This window comes from Chenopodium album, chromosome 18 (assembly GCF_948465745.1).
Source record: "Chenopodium album chromosome 18, dcCheAlbu1.1, whole genome shotgun sequence".
NCBI classification, from domain to species: Eukaryota; Viridiplantae; Streptophyta; class Magnoliopsida; order Caryophyllales; family Amaranthaceae; genus Chenopodium; species Chenopodium album.
In genome coordinates this window covers 48431200-48453323 of record NC_137851.1, presented here as the reverse complement: position 1 = coordinate 48453323, position 22124 = coordinate 48431200, and the positions used below count along the sequence as shown (strand labels likewise).

The 22124-nt window shown below is 35.4% G+C and overlaps 2 long non-coding RNA genes across 2 annotated transcripts; both read right to left on the bottom strand.

The window, feature by feature from the left end:
- Positions 1–11678: 11678 nt before the first annotated feature.
- On the bottom strand, positions 11679–14041 carry LOC145590992 (uncharacterized). The gene is made up of 5 exons (XR_014102223.1): positions 13782–14041; positions 13620–13682; positions 12684–12747; positions 12535–12597; positions 11679–11747 (listed from the first exon to the last, which is right to left on the bottom strand). It is a non-coding gene; the product is annotated as an uncharacterized LOC145590992 (long non-coding RNA).
- A 4711-nt stretch (positions 14042–18752) lies between these two features.
- Positions 18753–19189, bottom strand: LOC145590991 (uncharacterized). The gene is made up of 2 exons (XR_014102222.1): positions 18986–19189; positions 18753–18886 (listed from the first exon to the last, which is right to left on the bottom strand). It is a non-coding gene; the product is annotated as an uncharacterized LOC145590991 (long non-coding RNA).
- Positions 19190–22124: the final 2935 nt, after the last annotated feature.

Here is a 22124-nt window from a genome sequence, read left to right as displayed (position 1 = left end):
GGATGCGGTTTTGCAACCACAAAAGAAGCAACATAAGGAAGAGAAGGTTGAATCAAAAGCATCTGGATGCTTCTTCTGTGGTGGGATGACTCACAAGAAGAAACAATGCACTAAGTACCACGCATGGCGTGCGAAGAAGGGTATGTTTCTTTCTTTTGTCTAATCTGAGGTTAATTTAATTTCGGTACCTAAACACACTTGGTGGCTAGATTCTAGAGCTACTACTCACATAAGTGTATCCATGCAGGGTTGCCTGAATTGCCGAAAACCGAGTGATGGTGAAAGATACATCTATGTGGGTGATGGCAAGGCAATTGAAGTTGAAGCTATAGGAACTTTTATGTTGTCATTAAAGACTGGATATTATTTGGATTTGAAAGAGACTTTTTTTAAGACTGGATATTATTTGGATTTGAAAGAGACTTTTGTTGTACTGTCTTTTAGGCGGAATTTAATTTATGTTCCTACATTGGACAAATCCGGTTATCTTTGTTCTTTTGGAAACAATAAAGTTAGTCTTTTTTATAATTCAAAGTTAGTTGGATCTGGTTCTTTATCTGGATTTGACAACCTATATTTGTTGGATACTATTGCTTCATCTAATGAAAGTTTGCATGTCAGTTCTAGTGGTACCAAAAGAAAATTAGCAAATGAGAATTCATCATCACTTTGGCACAAACGTTTAGGGCATATTTCTAAACAAAGAATTCAAAGACTTGTGTCAGATGGAATTCTTGATCCCCTTGATTTTTCAGATTTTGATGTATGTATTAATTGTATCAAAGGGAAACAAATAGACAAAAGGAAATTAGGAGCTGAACGAGCTTCAGATGTCTTAGAACTAATACATACGGACATTTGTGGACCATTTCCTATAGCTTCTTGGAATGGTCAACAATACTTTATTACATTCATAGACGATTATTCTCGTTATGACTACCTATATTTGATTCATGAGAAATCCCAAGCATTGGATGTATTCAAATCTTATAAAGTTGAAGTTGAAAATCAACTTGGGAAAACAATTAAGAAAGTCAGATCTGACCGTGGTGGTGAATACTATGGCAGAAATGACGGATCTGGTGAACAACGTCAAGGGCCATTTGCTAAATTCCTAGAGGAATGTGGAATTGTCCCTCAATACACCATGCCAGGATCACCTCAAATGAATGGTGTAGCTGAGAGGCGCAATAAAACATTACAGGAGATGGTAAGGAGTATGGTTAGTCACTCTACCTTACCAGAATCCCTCTGGGGAGAGGTAATTAAGACCGCAACTTATATTCTCAATAGAGTACCAACTAAAGCGGCTTCTAAAACCCCTTATGAACTATGGACTGGTAAGAAACCCGGTATAAACATCTACACATTTGGGGTTGTCCAGCTGAGGCAAGACCTTATATGCCAAATGAAAAGAAACTAGACTTTAGAATTGTTAGTTGTTACTTTGTTGGGTACCCTAAAAGATCTAAGGGGTATAAATTTTATGATCCCACAACTATATCAATTTTTGAGACGGGAAATGCTAGATTTTTTGAAGATGTTGAGTTTGGAGGGGAAGATAAGGTTAAAGAGTTTATCTTCGAAGAGGAACAAGTTTCTCTTCCTTCAGTTGTTATCAGTCATGATCAGACATCCATTCCTAGCATGATTGAAGGAACAACTCAAGAAACTCAAAATGATTCCCCTAATCAGAATCAACAGGAAATTCATGATGAACAAACTCAACAACTTCAAGAACCAGTGCCATTAAGGAGATCCACTAGAGAAAGAAGAAGTGCAATTTCAGATGACTACATTGTTTTTCTCTAAGAACAGGAGGATAACAATAAAATTAGTGAATAATTTGTTGCACTACTTCAAGAACAAGAGTTGGATAATGAAATGGTGTATGATGATCCAATCACCGTTCGCCAAGCCATTGAAGGCCCTAACTCAAGAGTGGATTGATGCCATGAATGAGGAGATTAAGTCCATGATGGATAATGATGTTTGGGACCTTGTTTCATTGCCAGAAGGTGTGCAACCTATTGGTTGTAAATGGATTTTTAAGACCAAAAGGTATTCAAATGACAATGTGATAAGGCGTAAGGCTCGTCTTGTCGCTAAGGGCTATACTTAAAAGGAAGGCATTGATTATAAGGAGACTTATTCACCAGTTTCTTTTAAAGACTCCTTTAGGATTATGATGACACTTGTAGCATATTATGATCTTGAGTTACATCAGATGGATGTTAAGACAACATTTCTCAATGGAGACATTGAGGAAACCATCTATATGCAGCAACCAGAAAACTTTGTTTCTGGAGATTCAAAGAAAATGGTTTGCAAATTAAAGAAATCCATCTATGGATTCAAAGAAGCTTCTCGTCAATGGTACTTTAAGTTTCATCAAGTTGTTATATCTCATGGTTTTAAGACAAATGCAGTTGATGATTGTGTGTACCATAAGTTTAGTGGGAGTAAGCACGTTTTCCTGGTTTTATATGTTGATGACATATTGCTTGCCAGCAACGATATAGGCTATTTGCACGAAACCAAGAGATTTCTATCAAATCACTTTGAGATGAAAGATCTTGGGGACGCCTCTTTTGTGTTAGGGATACAAATTCATCGAGATCGTCATCTAGGCACTCTTGGATTGTCACAAAAGGGCTATATCGAAAAAGTTTTGAAAAGGTTTGGCATGCAAGACTGTAAACCAGGTGATACCCCTATGGCTAAGGGAGACAAGTTCAGTCTCACTCAATGCCCAAAGAATGACTTTGAGAATAAAGAAATGAAGAAGATCCCTTATGCATCAGCTGTAGGGAGCCTTATGTATGCTCAAGTTTGTACCCGTCCAGATATTGCATACATTATTCGAATGTTGAGAAGATACCTAAGCAATCCAAGACTTGATCATTGGAAAGCAATAAAGAGGGTTATGCGGTATTTGCAGAGAACAAAGGATTACATGCTCACTTACAGAAGGTCAGATCAACTTGAGATCGTTGGATACACTGATTCTGACATTGCTGGATGTCAAGATAGCCTGAAATCCACATCTGGATACATCTTTGTCGTAGCTAAAGGAGCTGTCTCTTGGAAAAGTGTCAAATAGACTCTTACAGCTACTTCCACCATGGAAGCAGAATTCGTAGCTAGTTATGAGGCATCCAACCATGCATTATGGTTAAGGAATTTTGTCACAGGTCTACGCATAGTGAATGGTATTGATAGACCACTCAAATTTCTATGTGACAACAGGTCAACAGTATTGTATGCCAACAATAACAAAAGCTTGTCAAAATCAAAGCATATTAATGTCAAGTTTAGAGCTGTGAAGGAAAGAGTGGAGAGTAAACAATTGTCCTTAGATCATATTAGCACAAACTCCATGATTGCGGATCCGCTTACTAAGGGTTTACCACCCAAAGTACACTACAAAAATAACGTGTTTTTGCGACCGCCACAACCGGTCGCAAATATGGGGAAAAACGGTCGCAAACAAAAATTGCGACCGTCAACGGTCGCAAGACGTCGGTCGTTATTTTGATGGTCGCAAAAAAAAAAAATTGCGACATTATGGCGGTCGCAATTATTTTTGCGACCGTTTTTTGTATTTTCAACGACAGGTTAATTAGTTGTCGCAATTTAATAAATTTGCGACAGGTTTCTGACGGTCGCAAATTTCATATATTTGCGACGGGTGATAGACGGTCGCAATTTTTTGTATTTGCGACCGGTGATTGACGGTCGCAATTTTTGGTATTGCGACAGGCTTGTGACGGTCGCAATATTTAGTGCTTGCGACAGGCATATGACGGTCGCAATGTTTGGTATTTGCGACTGGGGACTGACGGTCGCAATTTTTGGTATTTGCGACTGGCAATTGACGGTCGCAATGTTTGGTATTTGCGACTGGCGAATGACGGTCGCAATTATAGGGAAGCTTAAGCTATAATCTGTTATTATTACCATCAAAAATCATAATTTTAATACCATTTGATTTTGCGTTGTCATCCTAACCTGAACCTATAACCTGGTTTTATATTTCATAAATTTAAAAATAATTAAATTAAAACGCATAATTCATACTAATAAGTCCAACTTTGAACAATATTTACAATAACAATGCTCAAGTTAATAATAATAGTAATTAGTTAGTAATAGTTTTATAAGGTAAACTAAAAACTAAGTTAGGCCTATATGAATTACTAATGGCCTATGTTCTTTCAAAAATAGATTAGGCCAATATGCACAATATAATACTAAGTTAAGGACTATGTTCCCCCCAAAAAAAAGCTAAGGCCTATATCCCAAAAAAAAAGCTAAGGCCTATATGAACAATACTAAACTAAGAGCTATATGAACAAATAAACTACGACACTGGAGCCTGTTGACCTACCCCACCACCACTCATGTCCGGGTCATCTTCCCTACGAAGCTGTAATGAAGGACCACCTGAACAGTTAGAGAACAAGTTCTGCAACATCGTCTCCATCATTCGCTTACTCTCAATTGCCGCCTCCTCCCGCTCCTTCTTCAATGCTTCCTGCAACTGCGTAGCAAACTGTGCCTCCATCTGTGTTTGCATCTGCACTTTCGCCTCCTCTATTCGCTCGGCAACCTCGGCTTGCACCCGTTCCTCCAACTGTGAAGCTATAGAAGGATTGTACGATTGCGAGCTTCTCTCAGAAGAGGGGCTGTAAAACAAACTAGCGCTTGCACCTAGGCCCTTCACTACACCCTTTTTCCTACCACCAACAACCTCCCAGTATAGCTGGTTAGGGTCCGTTTGTGACCCTTGAGTGGATGACTCGTCAAGCTTCTTTTGGTAGGCATCCTGTAATCAAGAAAAATCATATTCAACATATCATAGACATTTCCATGCATATACAAGGCTATAGGGTCATAACTAGGCTAAAATGGCTTAAATGGCCTTCTAACTTACCCATTTTCTTTGTTTTTGATATAAACTAAGATTTTATCAATCAAACATCTCAAATTCAGCATATTAAACATGTTTATAGGTTCAAATTGCTTAATCATAGACATTTTCATGCATATACAAGGCTATAGGGTCATAACTAGGCTAAAATGGCTTATATGGCCTTATAACTTACCCATTTTCTTTGTTTATGATATAAACTAAGATTTTATCAATCAAACATCTCAAATTCAGCATATTAAACATGTTTATAGGTTCAAATTGCTTAATCATAGACATTAGCATGCATATACAAGGTTATAGGGTCATAACTAGGCTAAAATGGCTTAAATGGCCTTCTAACTTACCCATTTTCTGTGTTTTTGATATAAACTTAGATTTTATCAAGCAAACATCTCATATAAAGCATATTAAACATGTTTATAGGTTCAAATTGTTTAATCATAGACATTTCCATGCATATACAAGGCTATAGGGTCATAACTAGGCTAAAATGGCTTAAATGGCCTTCTAACTTACCCATTTTCTTTGTTTTTGATATAAACTAAGATTTTATCAATCAAACATCTCAAATTCAGCATATTAAACATGTTTATAGGTTCAAATTGCTTAATCATAGACATTTCCATGCATATACAAGGCTATAGGGTGATAACTAGGCTAAAATGGCTTATATGGCCTTATAACTTACCCATTTTCTTTGTTTATGATATGAACTAAGATTTTATCAATCAAACATCTCAAATTCAGCATATTAAACATGTTTATAGGTTCAAATTGCTTAATCATAGACATTTTCATGCATATACAAGGTTATAGGGTCATAACTAGGCTAAAATGGCTTAAATGGCCTTCTAACTTACCCATTTTCTTTGATTTTGATATAAACTAAGATTTTATCAATCAAACATCTCAAATTCAGCATATTAAACATGTTTATAGGTTCAAATTGCTTAATCATAGACATTTCCATGCATATACAAGGCTATAGGGTCATAACTAGGCTAAAATGGCTTATATGGCCTTATAACTTACCCATTTTCTTTGTTTATGATATAAACTAAGATTTTATCAATCAAACATCTCAAATTCAGCATATTAAACATGTTTATAGGTTCAAATTGCTTAATCATAGACATTTTCATGCATATACAAGGCTATAGGGTCATAACTAGGCTAAAATGGCTTATATGGCCTTATAACTTACCCATTTTCTTTGTTTATGATATAAACTAAGATTTTATCAATCAAACATCTCAAATTCAGCATATTAAACATGTTTATAGGTTCAAATTGCTTAATCATAGACATTAGCATGCATATACAAGGCTATAGGGTCATAACTAGGCTAAAATGGCTTAAATGGCCTTCTAACTTACCCATTTTCTGTGTTTTTGATATAAACTTAGATTTTATCAAGCAAACATCTCATATAAAGCATATTAAACATGTTTATAGGTTCAAATTATTTAATCATAGACATTTCCATGCATATACAAGGCTATAGGGTCATAACTAGGCTAAAATGGCTGAAATGGCCTTCTAACTTACCCATTTTCTTTGTTTTTGATATAAACTAAGATTTTATCAATCAAACATCTCAAATTCAGCATATTAAACATGTTTATAGGTTCAAATTGCTTAATCATAGACATTTCCATGCATATACAAGGCTATAGGGTCATAACTAGGCTAAAATGGCTTATATGGCCTTATAACTTACCCATTTTCTTTGTTTATGATATAAACTAAGATTTTATCAATCAAACATCTCAAATTCAGCATATTAAACATGTTTATAGGTTCAAATTGCTTAATCATAGACATTTTCATGCATATACAAGTAAAGGTGATTATGTTTTGCTTTTTTCCTAAAAAAATTATTTCATTAGTTTCCAAAATTAGATGTGTTACAGAGATTTCTTGTGCCCTCTTGTTAGCCGCAACTTTTCCTTTTCCAGGAACTTCCTTGAAATGGGTCTTTAAGAAGACCTCAGGGGCACTTGGAAGCACTCCACCGGCTTTCTGAGCCTGCACAAATCAAATAACTCTTTTAATGCTTAATGTATGCAACTACTTAAATATATCATTAAAAACCATTAAGTATTACCATTTTCTTTGCATGCTTTGATGCAGAGATAGAACCTTGGAAGTGTGACGGCTCAATTGGATTAGACAGGGAGCCGCCCCTCCTGTTCATCTTAGCTTTTTCTGACCTCTCCTGAAAATCTTTCTTGTTTTTTTTCTCCATCATTTGCTGAAACGTAGTCTGCCCCATCCATTTTGGAACTGACTTGTTTCTGACAGAAGCATTGTATGCCATCTCTTTCAACCTCTTATGTGCCTTCTTTTCATACTCCTTGTTCACAAGGGTGTCAAGATCAGCATTCCAAAGGTATAGTTTCTGCAAATTTTTTTAAGAAACAACAAAAATAATATAAGTAATAATTTATTGTAATAAGTAACCAACACACACCAAAGTTAGATAAGTAAATTAAACTTGGGGGTTATATAATACCGTAAACTGGTTCCACCAATGGGTCTTAGTACCCTCGTCAGCCTCATCATAGTTAAGCCATGGTTTGCGCCAATGTGCTTGAAAAATCTCTGTAATGGAGGTGCTCACGGTGTTATCATCGAACCTTAGTACCAATAAGCAAACAAATGAAGTCATTACATACATAAAATACAAATCTAACCAACATTGATCAAATTCGAATGCAAATTAAGCTAACCATGATTAACTTACCATAACCCTGTAGGGTGCAAAGTCCTTCTCGCAACGGGGGTAGCTACCTCACCCATGGTAGAGTCATCGTCTTGCGTCTCAGGAACCTGAGTAGATGTCCCAGTACCATCTACACGTGACTCTGGGGTAACCTCTGGAGAAGTTTCCGTATTTGCATGGCTTGTCGATGGAAACAATTCTCTCGGGGTGACATGTCCCAAAATCCGACGACCGCCACCAACCATGACAACCTATAGTAAGAAAAACATTATGCACATCATTAAAGATCATATAATAATGTTATCGCGATCTATAAGGTAACATCACACATAACCTTGGCTTTGCACAATATCAATAATACACAAGTTATATCAAATTAAAACCTGGATGGTCTTTTAAAATAAATTGAAATCCATTTAGATTAAATAATGAAAAAGTTAAAACAAAGTTACAATGAATCTCCTAAATCTCAGTTGAATCACCCTCCCCATCAGCACTAAGATCATCATCACTATCGTCATCCCAAAATCCATCATCCTCATCCTCGTCCTCACTATCAGTAGATTCGAAACTGGACTCATCTGGAGGGGCATCGGGGAGGACTACATCATCAATATCCGAATCTCCTAATCCATTTTCATCACCTTCGTAGTCTGGAATGTCATCCGGAGCACAAAGAGTAGGAATGTCAGCAGTGGTTTCTTGTAGAAAGTCTTCGGCAACTGGTGCATCAACAACTGACCTCGCCTTTGTCTTGAACACTGCCCACCATTGAACCTTATCTCTTTTCAGACTTGGATAAGGTGCGTAGTAGACTTGGTTAGCTTGGTAAGAAAGCACAAATGGGTCGTACTTGGGGTATTTTTTGGTATGATTGACTTCTACAAGCTTGTATTGGTCAATGTTCATACCCCTAGTAGAATCCATCCAATTGCACTTGAAGAGAATAGTCTTATAAGTACGAAGGGCACCAGTGAACTCCAACTCGATGATATCCTCTAAAATACCAAAATAATCTCCACCATCTTCATTGGATACACTCACTCCATAATTCATTGTTGACTTCTGTTTTCCATGGCCATAAGTTTGGAATTTGTATCCGTTCACATAGAATTGGTTCCAAGTACGCACTCGCTTAGATGGGCCCATTGCCAAAGCAAACAATATTTCATCATTTGGCTTGTCTTGAATCACCTGCTCATATGGCATAATTATGTTAAATTGATATGAGTCCTTAAGTTATAGCAAGAAAAAAAAAACGTGTTGATGTCAAATGCGTAACACACTCACTTTCAACCTAAACCACTCGAGGAATTCAGCTTCATGTTTAATCCACACATCTTCTTTGCGAATAGTGGGTTGCATTAGAACAATGTGGTCCTCAAACTCCCTTCCATTCCATATAACCAGAGAAAGAGTATTAATGATGGTGAATGACATTGGATACGTTGCACATTCAATGAAATCTTAGTGAGTGTGATAAATACAAATGTAATACCTCTCATATGGTTCCAGAATGCCGCTATTTCCCAAAACATACAAATGAGCACGTTGTAATTCTTTCTCATCCAAAAAGCGGCGCACTCCACCTGTAGAAGCATGTCCTTGATCAACCCTAAACAGTTCCGGAACACTATCATCCAAAGTGCTTTCAACTTCATCATGAACATTACGACCTAAGTCACGTGTTTTAGTATCCACTCCTTGTTGGAAGTAGTTAGAGCAAAAGTACCCTATCTCTTCCGTTAGATATGCATTACAGATTGAACCTTCAACACGAGCCTTATTGCCAATTTTACGTTTCAAATGATTAAGGAACCTAAAATTTATAAAATTGATTAAGTTATATGTTATGCAAACTACTATAGGTGTATAAAAAAATGGAAACCATGAGTTTGTAGGAGTTAAAACCTTTCAAATGGATACATCCAACGATATTGGACAGGACCACATAACCTAGCTTCATAAGGCAGGTGAACTGGTAAGTGTTCCATAGAGTTGAAGAACGCCGGTGGAAATATCTTCTCCAACTTACAAAGAATTTCTGCAATGTTCTGTTCCAATCTTTCCATATCACTCAATTTGATGGTGGAACAACAAAGGTCACGGAAGAAAAGACTAATCTCAGTAATAGCTTTCCAAACATGGACCGGGAGCAATTCCTTAAAAGCAACTGGCAACAACCTCTCCATGAAGACATGACAATCGTGGCTCTTTAAACCATGAAGCTTACATGATTGTAAATCTACACATCTACTCAAATTAGAAGCATAACCATCGGGAAATTTCAGGTTCTTTACCCACTCGCATAACACTTTCTTTTGAGCCTTGTCTAGTGAGAATGGGGCTTTCGGCAAAGTGTCTTTCCCTCTCGCATCCTCCGTCACATGTAGTTGTGGTCGTTTGCAATATTTGGCAATGTCATATCTAGCTGCAACTGTGTCTGAAGTATGTTTATTCACATCCATCACTGTGTGAATTAGCTGGTCAAAGAAATTCTTTTCAATATGCATGACATCGAGGTTGTGGCGGAGGAGAAGAGTCTTCCAGTACGGTAGCTCCCAAAGAATACTTTGTTTAAACCACCCTAGTTTCTTCTTTTTCAAGCTTGCGAGTGCTTCAGGTCCATCTGTTGCCTTAGCCAAGTGTTGAACTTGTTGCCATAGCTCGTCGCCGGACATTATGTGTGGCGGTGTCCCCTTTTCAACCTTATTCTTACAAAAAGCAACTTTGTTGTTTCGGAAAGGATGTTCGGGAGGAAGAAATTGGCGGTGACAATCAAACCATGACATTTTACCACCATGTTCAAGCCAAAAAGCTTTTGATTTGTCCAAGCAATATGGACAAGCTTTTTTACCGGCTGTTGCCCATCCAGAAAGCATACCATAGGCTGGGAAATCACTTATAGTCCACAAGATTGCTGCACGCAAATTGAAGTTTCTCCTTTGTGAAATGTCATAAGTTGTTGCACCAACGTCCCACAGTTGTTTCAATTCTTCAAATAACGGTTGCATATACACATCCAAGTTCCCCTTCGGATTTTTAGGACCAGGAACGAGCAAAGAAAGGAACATAAATGGTTTTTTCATGCACATCGATGGAGGCAAGTTATAAGGGGTCAGAATGACGGGCCAACATGAGTACTGACCCCCAAACTTGCCATTAGGAGCAAACCCATCAGTACACATACCAAGTCTCACATTTCTAGGTTCAGATGCAAAATCGGGGAAGGATCTATCCAAGTGCTTCCAAGCTTCACTATCACTAGGATGTGCCATTGTGCCTTGGACTCTAGGATTTTTGGAATGCCAGGTCATTTCCTCCGCAACGTTCTTTGTTGCAAACAACCGTTGTAGCCTTGGAGTGATAGGAAAATAGATGAGTTCTTTTATGGGAACCAATGACCCCTTTGAAGTCCTCTTGTATCTGTCCCTATCGAACACTCTGCACTTATCCAACTCAGCATCAGCTTTCCAAAATAACATACAACCCTTTGGGCATGCGTGAATCTTCTCATGCGGAAGCTCAAGTCCATTAAGAATCTTCTTTGTATCGTAGAATGTTTTTCCCATCTTATTATTGTCGGGAATTGCTTCATTTAGTAATGATGCAAACCCATCAACACACCTATGGGGCAAATTGTATTCCGATTTCAAAGATACAATTCGAGATGCCATTTCTAGCACAGACATGGAGCTACCTTCGTACAGTGGTTGCTCGGCAGCCATTAAAAGCTCTTGAAATGCTTTTGCTTGAGCATTTGGCTCTTCCTCGGAACCACTAGTACTATCGTCACCTGATGGTTCATGATTACTCCCAAGAGCGTCATAGTAATCAGGTATAAACCCCTTTTTGAACAAATGGAGTTTTACTGTGTTTGCATCATGAAGACGTCTATTCTTACATAACAGACAAGGGCATCTTACTTCATCTACGCCCGGGCTCTCAAGATGAGCTTCACAGAACCGTATGAATTGTTCAACACCATCCACAAACTCTTGCCTAAGTTTACGGGTATTACGGCCATCGTATCTATCATACATCCACCAACGCTCTTTCCTTTTCATGGTTACAAAATCTACAACACTATGAAAAACAAATCACATTAATCATACACACCGAACTTGTATTCATTATCATAATGGCATAAGATACAATTAGAATCGAAATGATATCCAAAGGTCCTTATCATGACTTGAACGGGAAAGTTGATGTTATAAATATTATTCTTTATTAAGAGATTTAACCATATATATGTCGATTTCACAAGCTTTCAACTTTTTACTCATCAAAATTATCACAAACCTCTCATATAAACACATATATTTTTAAAATAATTAATAATAATTAAAAAAAAAAAAAAAAAGCCATGGAAATTAATAATACATTTGTCCCCACTTCACATTTCTCCATTTTAATCAAGGATTATCATCATGTAAATAATTTCGATAAGCTAAAACAATTCTATAAGAATCCTTTTTTTAAACGGAAACATAAATTAGCTAACACATGAGTTCATACCAACAAAATGTCTATTCCAATCAAAATACATCCAAATATACTTAAATTTTTTACCCACTACATACATTTATATGTGAAAATGCGGGAAACTAATTTAAATGGCCAAGGTACTTTAGAGTTTTACAATTGAAAATGTACAAAACCATCCACCAATTTTAAATGGAGAAAACTAATTTAAATGCTGAAAACTAATTGAAATGGCCAATGTAATTTTACATGTGAAAATACACAAAACCATCCACTAAATTCAGAGTTTTGGCATAAATTAACTAAATTTCAAAAAAAAAAAAAAAAAAAAAAAAAAAAAAAAAAAAAAAAAAAAAAAAAAAAAAAAAAAAAATCAGCCACTTACCTGAGTTTAATGGACGGAAAACGGAGGAGGGTAGGATAGAAGAGGAAACCGGCGACGATAGGCCTGCGAAGGAGTTGATTTGTGACCCAAATTTAGGGTTTTTGCCCAAATCAACTAAATTAAAAAAAAAACCAAATTGCATGAATTACCTGGAGTACGGTGGACAGCTAACGGAGGAGGCTAAGACAGAAGAGGACACCGGCGACGGTAGGCCTGCGAAGGAGAAATTTTTTACCCAAATTTTAGGGTTTTCCACTACAACACAATTCACACATACATATCAAATTACATGAGTACAAAGACTAAAATCACATTACACACACATATTATCAAGTCAATTCCTATGAGCACAAAAAAAACGTAAATTTACACTACATACTTGTGATAGTCCATATGGTATGCACAACAGTCTACAATTACTCATCAGTAGATTATCACATATTCACATAAATGTAGAAAGATGCCAAGTATGGATATTTCAATAGTGATATCCACGTACTTGTCCCAACATCACAAATTAAAGCAATCAGAATCAGGAGGATTGCAAGTCTCATTTTTTTTCCAGCTTTTCCAGAATAGTAGAAAACAGAACCAAAATTTTCTAGAACTATACAGCTTGCTAGAAGTTCAGAATAGTATGCTTGTCACTAGTCAGCATCTTAGAATTCCCAGCATCTTAGAAGTTCGAAAAGGTTTTGTTAGAATTGTGAGGCATCATTCTGTTTTAGTAAACGTCTGATAGTCAGATTGAATACTAACACAAGCATGCCTGATCAATTGAATTGCAACTAACATAACACACATTTACAAATTCCAATCATACAAAACATACATTTGATATTTACAAACAAACAAATTTGGATTTAAATTAACATAAAACACAAGAAAATTAGCTTTAAAAAAAAAAAAAAAAAAAAAAAGAAACCTGAAACAAACCCAGAGTGATTCCAACCAGCAGAAACATGAGAAATGTTGAAATTTGTCAATGAATCCACAAGCTTAGGGTACAAGCAATTAGGGAAATAACGACTTAGGGTACCCAAATTAAACTGAAATTCAAAAAAAAAAAATTTACATCGACTTACCTGAGTACCGCCGTCGGAAAACAAAGGAGGGAAGAGCAGGAGGGGAATCCGGCGACGGTGGGCCTGCGTGGTGTTGATTTGCGACCCTAAGTTAGGGTTTTCGCACAAAATAACGACCCTAATAAAATCTAAAGAAAAAAAAACAAAATTAAAATGACATACCTGTGTAGCGTCGACGACCGGAGTCAAGTCACCGGTGGGAGCACCTTCGGAGCAGCGACGACGGCTTCAGTTCGGTTTTCGAACTAATTGAGACCCAAAGTTAGGGTTTTCGAACTAATTAACTAAACTAATAAAATCAAAAACAAAAAAAAAATAGAACGGCATACCTGTAGCGTCGGTGGCCGGAGTAAGGTGGTCAGTGAGAACGACGGCGGAGCAGCGACCGTGTTCTCCCTCTTCCCCCTTCTTCTCTGCTTCAAACTTCCCCTTAGAAAATAAGAAAGCCCGACTCTCTTTTAGTTTAGGATTCAGCGAAACAAAACAAAAAAAAAAAAAAAAAGAAAATTAAAATGTTACGACCGTCTCTACGACTGTTTAGAACGGTCGTAATTATTTTGAAAAAAAAATTCTAATAATATTAACGACCGTTACAACGGTCGCAATTTAATAAAAAACGGTCGCAATTAATTAAAATTACGACAGGCTAATAAACGGTCGCAAATAATATTTATTGCGACCGTTTTTTGGCCAGTCGCAAGAAAACAGTCGTAATATCCCCGAATTTTAGTAGTGGTATTTCATGAGCACACTGCTCATATGGGTGTCATGCCACCTAAGGATATATAGTTTCAGTGGGAGTTTGTTATCTTATTGCTTGTATGACATAAACACGTTTTGAATATTGAGGTTTTAAGTATTTCTGCAGAAATAAAGTATTCAGTTTGGTTTACTCTTCTATTAGATCATATCGTGATCTTGCTAAAGTTTAAAGTGGACCAGACATTTTGGATCACATTTATGTTATTTCCATGCTACACACCTATGCTTGATTCATGTCGTTGATTGTGTTAACATTGTGGCCATTGATTGGTCTAGTTACGTTAATTGTAGCTTAGATTGCTTTGACTCTATGTTAATATAATTGATGGACCGAATTGTTTAAAGACGTTTGGAAATGATAGTATTCTGAGCTCATAAAGTTTTAAATATAATGCAATCATCAAGAATCACAAACATGTAATTGTATTTGGTCCAAGTGGGAGATTGTAAGAAATTTATGAACCTAAATACAATAATAATGTATGTGGACTATACGGTGATGATTGTATTTATACGTTGTGATGTAGTTTAGCCAAAAATTCAAGTGATCCATTTAAGTAATTATTATTATTGGGCTTGTTACGTCTTTTATAGAGTATTGGTTTAGCTTTATGTGTAGAGACCGTTGGACCTTTTCTAATGCATGATGGGCGGATTAGGGAAAGGGGGTCTATATATAAATAGACATATAGGGTTATGGTCCCTAGTAGTACATATAATAGACTCTCAGTTATATCCCATCAATAGAGAGAAACCCTAGAGTGTGTATCTACTAGAAGACGCATAATCAAGAAGGGGTTCGATCAATTGACATGGAATCAGGTACGCTTCCGCGATTATGTTTTACCGATTAATTTGATATGAAGATCAAGTATATTGTAGGAATTAATCCTAACATCAATCACTTACTTATGTTTAGGAAGGAAAGCTGTTTTCAAAGATTCTATATAAATTTCGATATAAAACCGAGATAGTTACCTTGCGGAAAATACGAAGGATAGGAGTAAATATCTGTGTTTTCTTCTTCTACGGGTGGGAGAAAAGATAAAACTGAAATTGATTCTTAATTAAATTCTTAATTAAATCAAAATGAAAGTTTGAAACTCATGTGATTAACCTCCTTTGGTTCCTCCGAATAGTGGAATATAGATCTATAAGAAATCGCATTTGGTTTAATAGGACACCAAAAGAATTGACTGCGGAGCCGTATGAGGTGGGAAACTCTCACGTACGGTTCTAAGGGAAGGAATTGACCCTCCTATTTCGACCGGGGAGAACAAGCCATTCGATAGGGAGATTCTGAAATTGCAGAGGCTTGGTTCGATCAAGCCGCCGAGTATTGGAAACAGGCTATAACGCTTACTCCTGGGAATTATATTGAAGCGCACAATTGGTTGAAAAGCACGGGGCGTTTTGAATAAAAGAAGAAAAATTCTTATTATTTCTAATTTTTTCTTTTATTTGTTAGGATGTCGAGTCAAGAGCATCCTTTATTAGAGAATGATAAACAACATGTACATTTCGTAGTAATACCTGGAGATAACGACATTCCTGAAGGTTGTGCAAATGATGTGGACAACGGTCTACAAGGAAAGAAAACAATACAAGGAAAAGCCTTCAGAAACATCATAACAGATTAACATGAATACAGAACAAGGCAAATATCTAGATCTAAATGAATATGAAGGTACACAAGTAAGAAAAATCCTCTTGTCATTGCACTCTTAAAATTAAAAGATACACTGAGAATTGGGAGACTAGTAAAGAAGATACGCGACTATCAAGGGTAAAAAGATGGAGAGGAGATTATATAGTCCATGTGAATCACTTTGCCTTCTAGTGACTAGTAATGATGTAAAAGAGGAATAATACTTAAATACACATGGAGTGCTGCTACAGAAAAGAAAGCTTCAAGAAGAACAGTATATCCGACCACCCAATATGCAAGAGAAGCAGCTGAAAGAGGGTAAAAAAGAGAAAGATAAGCTAAAGAACTCAGCTAACAACCAAAATGCTTAAGTGAAACAGTTATAACAAAATATTTTACAACTGTTAATTTGATTTAGGCTGGTAACTGAAATATAACTAATTTAAGCCATGATATTTAACTCCCCTAACAATACGAGTATAGGAAAACTGAGGGTACAGTGAAATCACATTAAAAAAGACAAACAGCACTATTAGCTCAACTACAACTAAACTAGGTCACAAGAGGATACCTCGAACCATTCAAGTTTCTTTCATAACCATCACCACTAAAAGCCATGATGATCTCGTCTGATAAATTGTGTTCCCAAATCTGATGTTGGCCAGCCATTGCTATATAAACCTTCTCTCTGACAGGGTCAAAACAGACATCCCATTGAGAATTGAGGAGCTGAAATCACATCACAACTTGTAAGCAGCATAAAAGCAGATTGTATATTTATGTGTAGAAGAATTTCTTTTTTTTTTTTTTTCAGTTCTCTAATCATACCTGAGAGGTTCCTCTTCCTCCACCTGTGTAATCAGAACCTTTTGTACCATTGTCAACAAGTGTGCAGACAATCTCATTGACAAAATCGATCTCCCTGAAAATCAAAATTAACATGAGAAACAGCTACTCTTTACTTTTCAATTAACAATTTGATTAATAAAAAAATCATAAATTCCTCATTTTCCCTCGCACACTGCCAATCCGATACATCATACTAGTCATAAATTCCTCTTGTCATCCTATCACAGAAGTTTGATCCTCTTAATATGTCAATTTCTAATTTTGGTTAATAAAGACCAGAATGCTCAAACAATACCCCTGGTAATATACACCCAGATAGCATAACAGAATATGATGCCCCCATACACCCAAGAAGAATACACAGGGGAGGAGCAAAAATGAACAAAAAATAAGGGGAAGTTAAAAGAATATAAATTATAGAAATAATCTACTTAAACAAGAACTTTCTGTGACTCATTAAAGCCTTCTATATTCTTTACATTGCTATCCAAATTATCCAGCAAGTTTTACTCGAATTGTAATATAACATTTTGAGATCTTGGATGAATGAAAATTTGGGATCCCATTCATCCAACTTTGCCTACAAAATTTTGAAGCTTCTGTAGCATCTGGCTCTAAAAAGCTACGCCAGGGATAAAAAAAGGTGAGGATGAAAGATGGGAATCAAGAATTAAAGACAGAGTATCAACAACTTAAATTTTCAAGGTTACTATAGTTAAAGATGAAAGTTATAATGGAGTTATAATTTTGAAAGTTATAATGGAGTCTAGGTAGAGAGCTAAGATACTCTTGCAACCAATACCTTGGTTAATTGGATGCTTACTTTCTTAGTCTAGTGCTGTGAAATTTTTTTGCTCAGAAATTTCCCACAAAAAATTCTCCAGAAGAAGCAGTATATATATATATACATATATATATATATATATATATTTTTTGGTGAAGAAGAGGGGCAAGCCCCAGAAAGCAGTATATATTATTGATTCTATCTAAACTCCTACTATACTCAATACATACCCAGTTTGTGAACAAAATGTTTCCTTAATGATATTAAAGGTAACAATGCAATATTCTGATCATCTTTTATCAATGCAATATCAAGAATAAATATCCTAATTCCTAACTACTGCAGTAGTAGGTATTACTTATTAGTGATACAGGAAAAGTTATGAACCATGTACTTCTCAAATGACTTCTTAACTGCATATATCAAGTAATCACAGACCCAAATATGAGATTATGTGAATGTAATCGACATGTATGGATCGATGATTGAATCAGTATGTTGTTCGTCTTATTCCAAACAATTTACAACCATAAATTGAAGTAATATTTAAACCAAAAGAGACAAAATATAAGAGATGCCAAACTAATTAGCTTCAATACGTACAGTAATTGTTATACTCCCTCCATCACTATACAATTTTTAAGGAATTTGGTACAAAAAAATGGATAGTACATATGTAATACGAAACATCATTTATGCATGAGAAAATAACAATAACAATAAAAACAATTACTACTACTATAATAATAATAATAATAATAATAATAATAATAATAATAATAATAATAATAATAATAATAATAATAATAATAATATTATTATTATTATTATTATTATTATTATTATTATTATTATTATTATTATTATTATTATTATTATTATTATTATTGTTATTAACAATAATGACGCGTTTGCAAATTGATTTGGATTTTTTTTAAACCCAAATCAAAGTGCAAAAAAATAGATTATTAGTTGTTAAATAGATACTATTTCTCTTACTGTATTAAATACGAAGTAGTTACAAGAAGAATCAAGCAGAAATCTTTTCAAAAAAAAAAAAAAAAAAAAAAAAAAAAAAAAAAAAAAAAAGAATCAAGCAGAAATATCATAACGATGGAAGAAAAATTATAGTTTCTCTTCCTTGCAATCCTTAAGCTCATAGCCACAATACTTTGTTAAATGATATACAGTAGAGCTGTCAGGTTCCCCGTACTCTTTAACCTCCTACAACAATAGACAAAATCTTTAGAAGTCTTCATTTTTCGTACAAAAATAAAGTGAATTATAAAATCATAAAGAGCATATATAGTAAAGCTAACAAACCTTCATATAAGACTTGAAGAGATCCTCACACTTCTTACGACCTTTATTTCCAGAATAAGACTCGGCTACGAACCACTGTGTAACTGCACTAGTCCCAAGCTCTTTGTTCAGAAAATCAAGTTCTTCTTGAATTGACATGCCACTCTCTTCCTTTCCCAGGGAGGCTAAAAGCTCTTCAACACTTGATAAACCCCGTAAAACGGCAACTTGGCAACTTGCTTAAGCATGTCGTGATGATCTGGAAGAAATAACATAACATTCACATTATTATTATTTATTTCTTTGCACCTTTATATCATTTTTGCGATAAAAATATGGCTTTAAACAGAGAAAAATGGAGGGAGAGAATTTATGCTGACGACTTCTACATTCTTTACATCGATTCATCATTTCTGGCCGACCCCAAATTATTTTGGGATTAAGGCTTTGTTGTTGTAGTTGTAGTATTTATATTATTTCTTTGAAGTTGGCAACAAGAGCAAGTGTGCTCATCTCCTTCCAATAGACTTTCATCATCATTCAAGGAAGAAGATTGCTCCCCAAACATGTTTGTTAGCCAAACAGTAATTAGTGTATTTCATGTCCTGGCCTCTTTCTTGCAATAATGCTTGTAATGCGGTGCTTGTATTTAAGATGTGGTTTCTAACTGTAGTAGAGTTATGCCTTGTTTTAGTTCATCAAATTAAGTCCTAACGATACTTAGAGCTTCTAAGAATGATCATAAAATAATAAGAGCACCCATATATATGACATTGTGGAGAAGACGAAAGAAAAAAGGGAGGTGTTTGGCACGGTGGTATGAGGGTGTTTGCAAGAGAGGTGAGGTGAGATAAAGGGATAGTGAGGAGAGAGAGTGAATTATTGAATTAGTATTTATTTTTTAAAATGAATTTAACCTACACAACAGGTTCTAGGTAAACTGGCCTATTTTGAGAAGATCATATAGAAAGGTAGGATTATTCTTTAATTAATTGAATGTCGGATTATTTTGAGAATACGTAATGAATCAATATTATTAGTAAAACAAGGGTACTCTAGGTATTTTATAACAATTTAGATACTAGGATTTAGTAGAAGTTTCTATAGTTTCTTAGGGTAAAGTTTTTTTTATAAATATAGCTAAGTAAGAAAGGAGTAGTCATGAAGATTATTGACGAGAGAAATCATTTGTATTGTAGAATAGTTTTGGGAGTGGCAACTACTCGAAAGTTGTTTAGGGTGTATTATATTTTAGTGTAATCCTCTACTTTCTTCTTATTTCTGCCATTTCTATTCACCACAATCACACACCATGTTTACACATTTTCTGCCCAAAAAACCCAGTCCATAACAGAATACCATCCAAAGGTGGGATTATAGTTTTCCATTTTTCCTAAAAACAATCATAAAAGCCTCATTTCCTCAACCAAAATCACAGACTGACATGCAATTCTACATAAAAGTGTTATCAAATTGAAGCAAAAAAAAAAAAAAAAAAAAAAAAAAAAAAAGAGGGTGTACTTTGGAGAAGTTATTCAGATCACAAACTAAGGCTTTCATACTTGTACAGGATACAAACTGTTCATCATATGTTAGTTATGGAATAAGGATAAAATGTAGCAATGAATAAACATAAATTAGAACAATCTTTGTTCGCCCACATAGCGTAATTTGGGTGAGGAATTACATAGCTGAGTAGGCTGTTGTTCGTTTTATTATATAAGGCCCCAATCTTATGAATTTGGATGAGGAGACTAGAAAAATGGAAAGGATCGGATAGAGGAAGGTGAAAAGTAAAGGACAACCAAAGCAAACTTTGATGAAGGTGATTGAAATCAATATGTGACTATTGGGAAACGGCTTATGGAGTCGTTGAGTTGATCAAAGACGCTGAAAACAAAACGCCGGTGCACCTTTACTATTGGGAAACGGCGTATGGAGTCCCCAAATTACCAGCTTTTGTACCTTTGCCTTCCAAGTAGTAAAGGTGCAAACAAAAAGTTGAGAGAGTTGAAGATTCTGTACGTGGTGATAGAGCGAACTACATGAAAATGCAACTCAGGATGTCCATACGATTCTATAATCTAGATGACCAGACAATATCATTAATGGCATAATAAGTACAATTTCTCATCATATAGTATGTATAGTATTTTATGGACTTTTAGGATTCAACTCTTCCTTGAGAGTTTTGATGGACCAACCACCCGCCTTTTCAGCCCGAACCCTAATTTGCTCACCTCTAAGACTAAACGAGACCTCCAGCTAATCTAAACGGAAAATAAAACAAATTGATGATCATACAAAGCAAAACAATTATGAAAGTCATCATCCAAAACAATTATGAAAAGAATAAAAACGGAAAATAAAACTGTAACCTCGGAAAAATCGGGAGCGTGACAACCACCCTCCTACGCTTGATTTGCCGCCGCCGCCGACTCTACTGCCTCCGCCCATCGTCTGCGTAAAAACTAAAAACTTTAGTAGGTGTTTTCTTCTGGTTTTAAATTTCCCAACCCGAGAAAATTAAATTACCTTCTTGATCGCTGTCCTCTAGAATCAAACACTTGATCTATAGCATCAATTGATGAAGATGAATAGAGGAAAGAGAAAATTAAAATTCAAACCCTAAACCCCAAACAATTCAACTATTCTACTTTTTGTCGAGAACCCTAAAATCGCGAGATAAACTGGGGACTTTGATAGGATTGAGGAGAAAGAGGAGCAGACAAACCTTGAGATCGGGAAAACGAAGTTTATTGGGTAAATTTGACAAACGGGGAACTTAAAGTGGAACGCGTACACAATTTTTATACCTCCGTTACATATTATTTACAACAATCTAATCTAATCTAATCTATCTAATCTATCTATATAAAGTGGAGTTTTTTCCAGAAATTTTAGAGAGCCACGTATGATTTTGTTATTTAAAAAAAAAAATAGAGCGCCACATATTTAGGTGTGCCACGTAGGATGAAATAAAAACTTTTAATCATACTAATCTAATGATTTATCTAAGTATTTCAAATAAAATATGTTAATCCTTTAAAAATTTATTAATTCTATCCTACCATTACCTTTCCACGGTTCAAAGAACTATACCAAAAAAATAAAAAAAAAAATAAAAAATAAATGAAAAATTAAAATTATCATACTAATC